Source organism: Grampus griseus (assembly GCF_964374135.1).
Source record: "Grampus griseus genome assembly, chromosome: 12".
Lineage (NCBI taxonomy): Eukaryota > Metazoa > Chordata > Mammalia > Artiodactyla > Delphinidae > Grampus > Grampus griseus.
In genome coordinates this window covers 55,573,727-55,586,072 of record NC_139006.1, presented here as the reverse complement: position 1 = coordinate 55,586,072, position 12,346 = coordinate 55,573,727, and positions in this window count along the sequence as shown.

The following is a 12,346-nucleotide window of genomic DNA, read 5'->3' as shown; positions in this document are numbered from 1 at the left end:
TTAGTGAAAATGCTTTCAGTTTTTCACCATTGAGGACGATGTTGGCTGTGTGTTTGTCATATATGGTCTTTATTATGTTGAGGAAAGTTCCCTCTATGCCTACTTTCTGGAGGGTTTTTATCATAAATGGATGTTGAATTTTGTCAAAAATTTCCTCTGCGTCTATTGCGATTACTATATCATTTTTCTCTTTCAATTTGTTAATATGGTGTATCACATTGATTGATTTGCATATATTGAAGAATCCTTGCATTCCTGGAATAAACCCCACTTGATCATGGTGTATGATCATTTTAATGTGCTGTTGGATTCTTTTTGCTAGTATTTTGTTGAGGATTTTGACATCTTTGTTCATCAGTAATATTGGCCTGTAGTTTTCTTGCTTTGTGACATCTTTCTCTGATCTTGGTATCAGGGTGATGAATGAGTTTGGTATCAGGTAGAATGAGTTTGGGAGTGTTCCTCCCTCTTCTATATTTTGGAAGACTTTGAGAAGGATAGGTGTTAGCGCTTCTCTAAATGTTTGGTAGAATTAACCTGTGAAGCCATCTGGTCCTGGGCTTCTGTTTGCTAGAGTATTTTTAATCACAGTTTCAATTTCAGTGTTTGTGATTGGTTTGTTCATATTTTCTATTTCTTCCTGATTCAGTCTTGGCAGGTTGTGCATTTCTAAGAATTTGTCCATTTCTTCCAGGTTGTCCATTTTATTGGCATAGAGTTGCTTGTAGTAATCTCTCATGATCTTTTGTGTTTCTGCAGTGTCAGTTGTTACTTCTCCTTTTTCATTTCTAATTCTATTGATTTGAGTCTTCTCCCTTTTTTTCTTGATGAGTCTGGCTAATGGTTTATCTATTTTGTTTATCTTCTCAAAGAAGCAGCTTTTAGTTTTATTGATATTTGCTATCGTTTCCTTCATTTCTTTTTCATTTATTTCTGATCTGATCTTCATGATTTCTTTCCTTCTGTTTACTTTTTGTTTGTTTGTTTTTTTGTTTTGTTCTTCTTTCTCTAATTGCTTCAGGTACAATGTTAGGTTGTTTATTCAAGATGTTTCCTGTTTCTTAAGGTAGGATTGTATTGCTATAAACTTCCCTCTTAGAACTGCTTTTGCTGCATACCATAGGTTTTGGGTTGTCGCGTCTCCATTGTCATTTGTTTCTAAGTATTTTTTAATTTCCTCTTTGATTTCTTCAGTGATCACTTCGTTATTAAGTAGTGTATTGTTTAGCCTCCATGGGTTTGTATTTTTTACACATTTTTTCCTGTAATTGATATCTAGTCTCATAGCACTGTGATCAAAAGATACTTTATACAATTTCAATTTTCTAAAATTTACCAAGGCTTGATTTGTGATGCAGGATATGATCTATCTTGGAGGATGTTCCATGAGCACTTGAGAAAAATGTGTATTCTGTTGTTTTTGGATGGAATGTCCTATAAATATCAATTAAGTCCATATTGTTTAATGTATCATTTAAAGCTTGTGTTTCCTTATTTTTTTCATTTTGGATGACCTGTCCATTGGTGAAAGTGGGGTGTTAAAGACCCCTACTATGAATGTGTTACTGTCAATTTCCCCTTTTATGGCTGTTAGTATTTGCCTTATGTATTGAGTTGCTCCTATGTTGGGTGCATAAATATTTTCATTTGTTATATCTTCTTCTTGGAGCAATCCCTTGATCATTATGTAGTGTCCTTCTTTGTCTCTTCTAACAGTCTTTATTTTAAAGTCTATTATGTTCTGATATGAGAATTGCTACTCCAGCTTTCTTTTGGTTTCCATTTGCATGGAATATGTTTTTCCATCCCCTCACTTTCAGTCTGTATGTTTCTCTAGGTCTGAAGTGGATCTCTTGTAGACAGCATATATATGGGTCTTGTTTTTGTATCCATTCAGCCAGTCTGTGTCTTTTGGTGGGAGCATTTAATCCATTTACATTTAAGGTAATTATCGATATGTATGTTTCTATTTCCATTTTCTTAATTGTTCTGGGTTCGTTATTGTAGGTCTTTTCCTTCTCTTGTGTTTCTTGACTAGAGAAGATCCTTTGGCATTTGCTGTAAAGCTGGTTTGGTGGTGCTGAACTCTCTCAGCTTTTGCTTCTCTGTAAAGGTTTTAATTTCTCCATCAAATCTGAATGAGATCCTTCCTGGGTAGAGTAATCTTGGTTGTAGGTTTTTCTCCTTCATCACTTTAAATATGTCCTGCCAGTCTCTCTGGGCTTGCAGAGTTTCTGCTGAAAGATCAGCTGTTAACCTTATGGGGATTCCTTGTGTGTTACTTGTTGTTTTCCCTTGCTGCTTTTAATATATTTTCTTTGTATTGAATTTTTGACTGTTTGATTAATATGTGTCTTGACATGTTTCTCCTTGAATTTATCCTGTATGGGACTCTCTGTGCTTCCTGGAATTGATTAACTATTTCCTTTCCCATATTAAGGACGTTTTCAACTATAATCTCTTCAAATATTTTCTCAGTCCCTTTCTTTTTCTCTTTTTCTTCTGGAACCCCTATAATTCGAATTTTGGTGCATTTAATGTTGTCCCAGAGGTCTCTGAGACTGTCGTCAATTCTTTTCATTCTTCTTTTCTTTTTTCCGCTCTGAAGTAGTTATTTCCACTGTTTTATCTTCCAGATCACTTATCCGTTCTTCTGCCTCAGTTAGTCTGCTATTGATCCCATCTAGAGTATTTTTAATTTCATTTATTGTGTTGTTCATCATTGTTTGTTTCATCTTTAGTTCTTCTAGGTCCTTGTTAAATGTTTCTTGTATTTTGTCTATTCTATTTCCAAGATTTTGGATCATGTTTACTATCATTATTCTGAATTATGTTTCATGTAGACTGCCTATTTCCTCTTCATATTTTAGGTCTGGTGGGTTTTTATCTTGGTCCTTCATCTCCTGTGTGTTTTTCTGTCTTCTCATTTTACTTATCTTACTGTGTTTAGGGTCTCCTTTTTGCAGGCTGTAGGTTTGTAGTTCCCGTTGTTTTTTTGTGTCTGTCCGCAGTGTCTAAAATTGTTTCAGTGCATTGTGTAGGCTTCCTGGTGGAAGGGACTAGTACCTGTGTTCTGGTGGATGAGGCTGGATCTTGTCTTTCTGGTGGGCAGGTCCATGTCTGATGGTGTGTTTTGGGGCATCTGTGGACTTATTATGATTTTAGGTAGCCTCTCTGCTAATGGGTGTGGTTGTGTTCCTGTCTTGCTAGTTGTTTGGCCTATGGTGTCCAGCACTGTAACTTGTTGGTCATTGAGTGAAGCTGGGTGTTGGTGTTGGGATGGAGAACTCTGGGAGATTTTTGCCATCTGATATTACGTGGAGCTAGGAAGTCTCTTGTGCACCAGTGTCCTGAAGTTGGCTCTCCCACCTCCGAGACACAGCACTGACTCCTGTCTTCAGCACCAAGAGCCTTTCATCCACTCAGCTCAGACTTTTGGGAGGTCTGAGGTCTTCTGCCAGCATTCAGTAGGTGTCTGTAGGGTTTGTTCCACATGTAGATGTATTTCTGATGTATCTCTGCTCATCTTCCTGCACCCAGGGAGACACAGTGACCCTCCCAGCTTGCTCCTGCCTCCACCGGTGCTGCGGTCACCTGCTCAGCGGTTCTTGCTCTCGCAGCTGAAACTGCAGCTCTCAGGACGGGAAAAGAGAGCAGATAGTCTTAATAGATATATAGAGAAAGTTCCACCCAAAAGCAACAGTATACACATTCTTCTCAAGTGCTAGTGGAACACTTTCTAGGATAGATCATATGTTAGGCTGCAAAACAAGTCTTAACAAGTCTAAGATTGATACAAAACAAACAATTGTAAAATGTGTTCAGACCCACAATACCACCAAATAGTCAAAGCAACCTTTAGAAAGAACAAAGCTGGAAGCATTGTGCTCCCTGATTTCAAAGTATATTACAAAGCTACTGTAGTCAAAACAGTATGGTATTGACATAAAAACAGACACATGAATATTAGAATAGAATAAAGAGCCCAGAAATAAACCCACATATATGTGGTCAATTAATTTATGACAAAAGGGCCAAGAAGATACAATGGGGAAAGGACTGTCTCTTTAATAAATAGGAAGACGGACAGGTACATATAAAAGAATGAAACTGAACCACTATCTTACACCATACACAAAAATTAACTCAAAATGGATTAAAAACTTGAATGTCTTTATGATCCTGAAACCATAAAACTCCTAGAACAATATATAGGAAATAAGCTCCTTGACATAGGTGTAGGTGTTGATTTTTTTTTCTTTTTAATTTGACACCAAAGTAATGGCACAAAAGCAAAAATAATTAAGTGGGACTCTATCAGACTAAACAGCTTCTGCACAGTAAATGAAACTATAAAAAAAAATGAAAAGGCAACCTATTGAAAGAAAGAAAATATTTGTAAATCATATATCTGATAAGGGATAAATCTCAAAAATATATAAACAATTCATAAAACACAATGGCAAAAAAACCAAACAATCCAATTTGTAAATGGGCAGAGGATTTGAATAGACATTTTCCCAAAGAAGACATAGAGATGGCCAATAGGAACATAAAAATATTCTCAATATCACTAATCATCAGGGAAATGCAAATCAAAATCTCAGTGTGATATCACTTCACACCTGCTAGAATGACTGTTATCAAAAGGACAACAAATAACAAATGTTGGCAAGGATATGGAAAAAAGGGAACCCAAGTACACTGTTGGTGGGAATGTAAAACAGTATGCAAAACAGTATGAAGATTCCTCAAAAAAATTAAAATAGAACTACAACATGACCAGCAATTCTACTTCTGGGTATTTACCCGAAGAAAATAAAAACACTAACTCAAAATGACATATGGACTCATATGTTCATTGTAACCTTATTTACAATAGCAATGATATGAAGACAACCTAAGTGTCCATTGATGGATGAATGGATAAAAAAGATTTGGTATACACACGCATTAGTCATAAAAAATGTAATCTTGCCATTTGCAGCTACATGAATGGACCTTGCAGGCTGTATGCTAAGAGAAATAAGTCAGACAGAGAAAAACAAATACTGTATTATCTTACTTATATGTGGAATCTAAAAACAAAAAAATAAAAACACACAAGATAAAAAGCAAGTGCATAGATAGAGAGAACAGATTGGTTGGTGCCAAAGATGGGGCATGGGCAAATGGGTGAAGGAAGTCAAAAGGAACAAACTTCCACTATAAAATATATAAGTTATGGGGATAATATACAGCATGGTGACTGTTGTTATTAATACTATATTGCATGTTTGAAAGTTGTAAGAAAGTAGATCTTAAAACTCAACGCAAGGAAAAAATTCTATATTTATGCATGGAGATGGATGTTAACTAGGCTTCTGATTATCATTTCCCTGTGTATATCAATATCAAATCATTATGTTGTACACCTGAAGCTAATATGTCATATATTGATTATATCTCAGTTTAAAAAAAAAAAAAAAGGTTGATTTCTCAAGTAATCAAAGAGACATTATAAAAAACCTGATCAGGTATATCACTTCTGTAATACTAATGTTAAATAAAATCATAATATAAACCTAATCTGAGGAAACATCACATAGAAATTCTGATAGCCTGTAATGCTATTGATTACAACTTTTCCTTTATTCTGCTTCTTTCTTCAGCTTCTCTTATACAGTGGTCTACTACTTTTTTCTTTCTTTAACTCTCCCCACTATTCTTTATCCTAAAATACTCCTCTGACACTAGCTTCCCTTATCCAGTGTTTTTATCATTCATTGTGATGACTTTGATTTCCACATCTGACTCTCTAGCTCAGAGATTCACACCCATATGTCTAACTTTCTACTGGGAAATTTCTTCTGGACATCTAAGTGAGAGTTGAAGGCCATTTCTGTTTTATTTTCTCTCCTATGCTGCATGTCCTCCTGCCTTTCTTATTTCGGGAAATGGTGTTACTTTGCCAGTTGCCTAAGCCAGAAACCTCACCCACTTTGTAACTCCCACTCTCTTACAACTACATGCAATCAATCAACATGTCTTCTCCATTTTCTTTACTACCTCTTGTAATTAACAGTGGATTCCTTCAAAACCTTACAGTTGCTCTCCCTCCTTAGAGTTTTGTGCCTTTCTCATCCACTTCCCACACTACTACCAAGATGACATTTAAAAAGGCAAATTCCACAATACACTTGCCCCCATATATTTTTCTTAGAGTACAAAGTTAAAGTTAATAATTGATGCTAGAAAATTTACCTAACACTCCTGTCTACCCACACAATATGTTCCAGCCTATTCCCTTTAGGCTGCTATTTTTCACATGCTGATTTTTCCTCCTCTTGTTCACCTAGGACCAAAGTTACTTCCTAACTTTAACATCACTTTTACCACTTACATTTCTCTAATTCCCTAAGACTAGATAATGTTTCTCTTCTATGTGTACCTATAGCACTCCTTTTACTTTTTTGTTATACTTATTTGTCTATCTCACTAGACTGCCTTTAAAGAGTTTTCTAATTCTTCTGACTGCATCTATGATAAAGCTTTTATTCAGTATGAATTTGGCTTGAACACTTAATAATATCAGTATTTTTTTAAAAAGCTGTGGCTCAGGAACAAACCATCTGCAGAGAAAATAGCAGTCACAAGACCAAGATGCATAATTGGACGTGTATAACACCCTGGATTGAGGGCTGATTCCTAAGGCAAAGAGCACTTACTCCACATCAGTGTCCAGGTGATATTCAGCATAATGTTTTAAGAACAATTATTTTGACAAAATCTTCTTGTCTGTATGAATGAATTTTATGCATTTTTAGAGTCAGGGAATTCCCTAAACACCAATGATAAAAAATATATATTTTTTAATTATTAGCAAACAGAAAGCACACAAGATGGTACAATTAAAAAAAAATTATACTAAGAAGATGTGGTAGGACAGGGGAAAGATGTGGAAGAGTAAGACACAGAGATCACCTTCCTCCCCACAGATACATCAGAAATACATCTACACGTGGAACAACTCCTACAGAACACCTCCTGAATGCTGGCAGAAGACCTCAGACCTACCAAAAGGCAAGAAACTCCCCACGTACCTGTGTAGGGCAAAAGAAAAAAAGAATAAACAGAGATAAAAGTATAGGGATGGGACCTGCACCAGTGGGAGGGAGCTGTGAAGGAGGAAAGGTTTCCACACACTAGAAGCCACTACGTAGGTGGAGACTGCAGGTGGTGGAGGGGAGAAGATTCGAAGCCGTGGAGGAGAGCACAACAACAGAGGTGCAGAGGGCAAAGTGGAGAGATTCCCACACAGAGGATCGGTACCGACCAGCACTCACCAGCCCAAGAGGCTTGTCTGCTCACCCGCCAGGGTGGGCGGGGCTCGGAGCTGAGGTTCGGGCTTCGGTCAGAGCACAGGGAGAGGACTGGTGTTGACGGTGTGAACACAGCCTGCAGGGTGTTAGTGCACCACAGCTAGCCAGGAAGGAGTCCGGGAAAAAGTCTGGACCTACCAAAGAGGCAAGAGACTTTTTCTTCCCTCTTTGTTTCCTGGTGCACGAGGACAGGGTATTAAGAGCGCTGCTTAAAGGAGCTCCAGAGATGGGCACAAGCCGCGGCTAAAAGCATGGACCACAGAGACGGGCATTAGATGCTAAGGCTGCTGCTGTCACCACCAAGAAGCTTGTGTGCAAGCACAGATCACTCTCCACACCTCCCTTCCAGGGAGACTGTGCAGCCCGCCACTGCCAGCGTCCCGAGATCCAGGGACAACTTCCCCGGGAGAATGCATGGTGCGCCTCAGGCTGGTGCAACGTCACGCTGGCCTCTGCCGCCGCAGGCTCACCCTGAACTCTGTACCCCTCCCTCCCCCTGGCCTGAGTGAACCCCCAAATCAGTGGCTCCTTTAACCCTGTCCTGTCTGAGGGAAGAACAGACGCCCTCCGGTGATCTACACACACAGGCAGGGCCAAATCCAAAGCTGAGCCCCGGGAACAGTGTGAACAAAGAAGAGAAAGGGAAATCTCTCCCAGCAGCCTCAGGAGCAGTGGATTAAATCTCCACAAACAACTTGATGTACCCTGCATCTGTGGAACACCTGAATAGACAATGAATCATCCCAAATTGAGGAGGTGGACTTTGAGAGCAAGATTTACTTTTTCCCCTTTTTCTCTTTTTGTGAGTGTGCATGTGTATGCTTCCGTGTGAGATTTTGCCTGTATAGTTTTGCTTTCACCATTTGTCCTGGGTTCTATCCGTCCGTTTTTTGTTTTATGTTATTATTTTTTTTTAATTAAAATTTTTTTTCTTAATAATTATTTTTTATTTTAATAACTTTATTTTATCTTACTTTATTTTATTTTATCCTCTTTCTTTCTTTCCTTCTTTCTTTCTTTCTTTCTTTCTTTCTTTCTTTCTTTCTTTCTTTCTTTCTTTCTTTCTTTCTTTCTTTCTTTCTTTCTTTCTTTCTAGTTTTTCTTCTTTTTATTCTGAGCCGTGTGGATGAAAGGCTCTTGGTGCTTCAGCCAGGAGTCAGTTCTGTGGCTCTGAGATGGGAGAGCCAACTTCAGAACACTGGTCCACAAGAGACCTCTCAGCTCCACGTAATATCAAACTGCGAAAATCTCCCAGGGATCTCCATCTCATCACCAACACCCAGCTTAACTCAACGACCAGCAAGATACAGTGCTGGACACCCTATGCCAAACAACTAGCAAGACAGGAACACAACCCCACCCATTAGCAGAGAGGCTGCCTAAAATCATAATAAGTCCACAGACACCCCAAAAAACAACACCAGACGTGGACCTGCCCACCAGAAAGACAAGATCTAGTCTTCTCTGCCAGAACACAGGCACTAGTCCCCTCTAGCAGGAAGCCTACATAACCCACTGAACCAACTTTAGCCACTGGGGACAGACACCAAAAACAAGGGGAATGATGAACATGCAGCCTGCACAAAGGAGACCCCAAAAACAGTAAGATAAGCAACATGAAAAGACAGAAAAACACACAGCAGATGAAGGAGCAAGAAAATAACCCACCAGACCTAACAAATGAAGAGGAAATAGGCAGTCTACCTGCAAAAGAATTCAGAATAATGATAGTAAATGTGCTCCAAAATCTTGGAAATAGAATAGACAAAATTCAAGGCACATTGAACAAGGACCCAGAAGAACTAAAGATGATACAAGCAATGATGAAAAACACAATATATGAAATTAAAAATACACTAGAAGGGATCAATAGCAGAATAACTGAGGCAGAAGAACGGATAAGTGACCTGGAAGATAAAATAGTGGAAATAACTACTGAAGAGCAGAATAAAGAAAAAAGAATAAAATGAACTGAGGACAGTCTTTGAGACCTCTGGGACAACATTAAGTGCACCAACATTCGAATTATAGGGGTTCCAGAAGAAGAAGAGGAAAAGAAAGGGACTGAGAAAATATTTGAAGAGATTAGAGTCGAAAACTTCCCTAATATGGGAAAGGAAATAGTTAATCAATTCCAGGAAGCACAGAGAGTCCCTTACAGGATAAATCCAAGGAGAAACAACCCAAGACACATATTAATCAAACAGTCAAAAATTCAATACAAAGAAAACATATTAAAAACAGCAAGGAGAAAACAACAAGTAACACACAAGGGAATCCCCATAAGGTTAACAGCTGAACTTTCAGCAGAAACTCTGCAAGCCAGAAGGGACTGGCAGGACATATTTAAAGTGATGAAGGAGAAAAACCTACAACCAAGATTACTCTACCCATCAAGGATCTCATTCAGATTTGATGGAGAAATTAAAACCTTTACAGAGAAGCAAAAGCTGAGAGAGTTCAGCACCACAAAACCAGCTCTACAACAAATGCTAAAGGATCTTCTCTAGGCAAGAAACACAAAAGAAGGAAAAGACCTACAATCCAAAACAATTAAAAAGACCTTAAATCCAAAACAATTAAGAAAATGGGAATAGGAACATACATATCGATAATTACCTTAAATGTAAATGGATTAAATGCTCCCACCAAAAGACACAGACTGGCTAAATGGATACAAAAACAAGATATATATATATATATATATATATATATATATATATATATATATATATATATATATATATATATATATATACACATATATATATGCTGTCTACAAGAGACACACTTCATACCTAGAGACACATACACAATGAAAGTGAGGGGATGGAAAAAGATATTCTATGCAAATTGAAACCAAAAGAAACCTGGAGTAGCAATTCTCATATCAGACAGAATAGACTTTAAAATAAAGACTATTACAAGAGACAAAGAAGGACACTACATAATGATCAAGGGATTGCTCCAAGAAGAAGATATAACAATTGTAAATATTTATGCACCCAACATAGGAGCACCTCAATACATAAGGCAAATACTAACATAAAAGGGGAAATCGACAGCAATACATTCATAGTAGGGGACTTTAACATCCCACTTTCACCAATGGACAGATCATCCAAAATGAAAATAAATAAGGAAACACAAGCTTTAAATGATACATTAAACAAGATGGACTTAATTGATATTTATAGGACATTCCATCCAAAAACAACAGAAGACACATTTTTCTCAAGTGCTCATGGAACATTCTCCAGGATAGATCATATCTTGTGTCAAAAATCAAGCCTTGGTAAATTTTAGAAAATTGAAACTGTATCAAGTATCTTTTCCAACCACAACGCTATGAGACTAGATATCAATTACGGGAAAAGATGTGTAAAAAATACAAGCACATGGAGGCTAAACAATACACTACTTAATAACGAAGTGATCACTGAAGAAATCAAAGAGGAAATTTAAAAAAATACCTAGAAACAAATGACAATGGAGACACAACAACCCGAAATCTATGGTATGCAGCAAAAGCAGTTCTAAGAGGGAAGTTTATAGCAATACAATCCTACCTTAAGAAACAGGAAACATCTTGAATAAACAACCTAACATTGCACCTGAAGCAATTAGAGAAAGAAGAAGAACAACAACAGAAAAAAAACAAAGTAAGCAGAAGGAAAGAAATCATGAAGATCAGAAATAAATGAAAAGGAAATGAAGAAAACAATAGCAAAGATCAGTAAAACTAAAACGTGGTTCTTTTAGAAGATAAACAAAATTGATAAGCCATTAGCCAGACTCATCAAGAAAACAAGGGAGAAGACTCAAATCAATAGAATTAGAAATGAAAAAGGAGAAGTAACAACTGACACTGCAGAAACACAAAAGATCATGAGAGATTACTACAAGCAACTCTATGCAAATAAAATGGACAACCTGGAAGAAATGGACAAATTCTTAGAAATGCACAACCTGCCAAGACTGAATTAGGAAGAAATAGAATATATGAACAGACCAATGACAAGTACTGAAATTGAAACTATGATTAAAATTCCTCTAACAAACAAAAGCCCAGGACCAGATGGCTTCACAGGCGAATTCCACCAAACATTTAGAGAAGAGCTAACATCTATCCTTCTCAAAGTCTTCCAAAATATAGCAGAGAGAGGAACACTCCTAAACTCATTCTACGAGGCCACCATCACCCTGATACCAAAACCAGATAAGGATGTCAAAAAGAAAGAAAAGTATAGGCTAATATCACTGACGAGCAGATATGCAAAAATCCTCAGCAAAATACTAGCAAGCAGAATCTAACAGCACATTAAAAGAATCATACACCATGATTAACTGGGGTTTATCCCAGGAATGCAAGGATTCTTCAATATATGCAAATCAATCAATGTGATACACCATATTAACAAATTGAAGGAGAAAAAACATATGATCATCTCAATAGATGCAGAGAAAGCTTTTGACAAAATTCAACACCCATTTATGATAAAAACCCTCCAGATAGTAGACATTGAGGGAACTTTCCTCAACATAATAAAGGCCATATAATCAAACCCAGAGCCAACATCCTCCTCAATGGTGAAAAACTGAAAGCATTTTCACTAAGATCAGGAACAAGACAAGGAGGCCCACTCTCACTTCTCTTATTCAACATAGTTTTGGAAGTTTTAGCCACAGTAATCAGAGAAGAAAAGGAAATAAAAGGAATCCAAATCAGAAAAGAAGAAATAAAGCTGTCACTTTTTGCAGATAACATGATACTATACATAGAGAATCCTAAAGATGCTACCAGAAAACTACTAGAGCTAATCAATGAACTTGGTAAAGTACAAGGGTACAAAGTTAATGCTGGCATTAACTCTGGCATTTCTATATACCAATGATGAAAAATCTGAAAGTGAAATCAAGAAAACACTCCCATTTACCACTGCAACAAAAAGAATAAAATATCTAGGAATAAACCTACCTAAGGA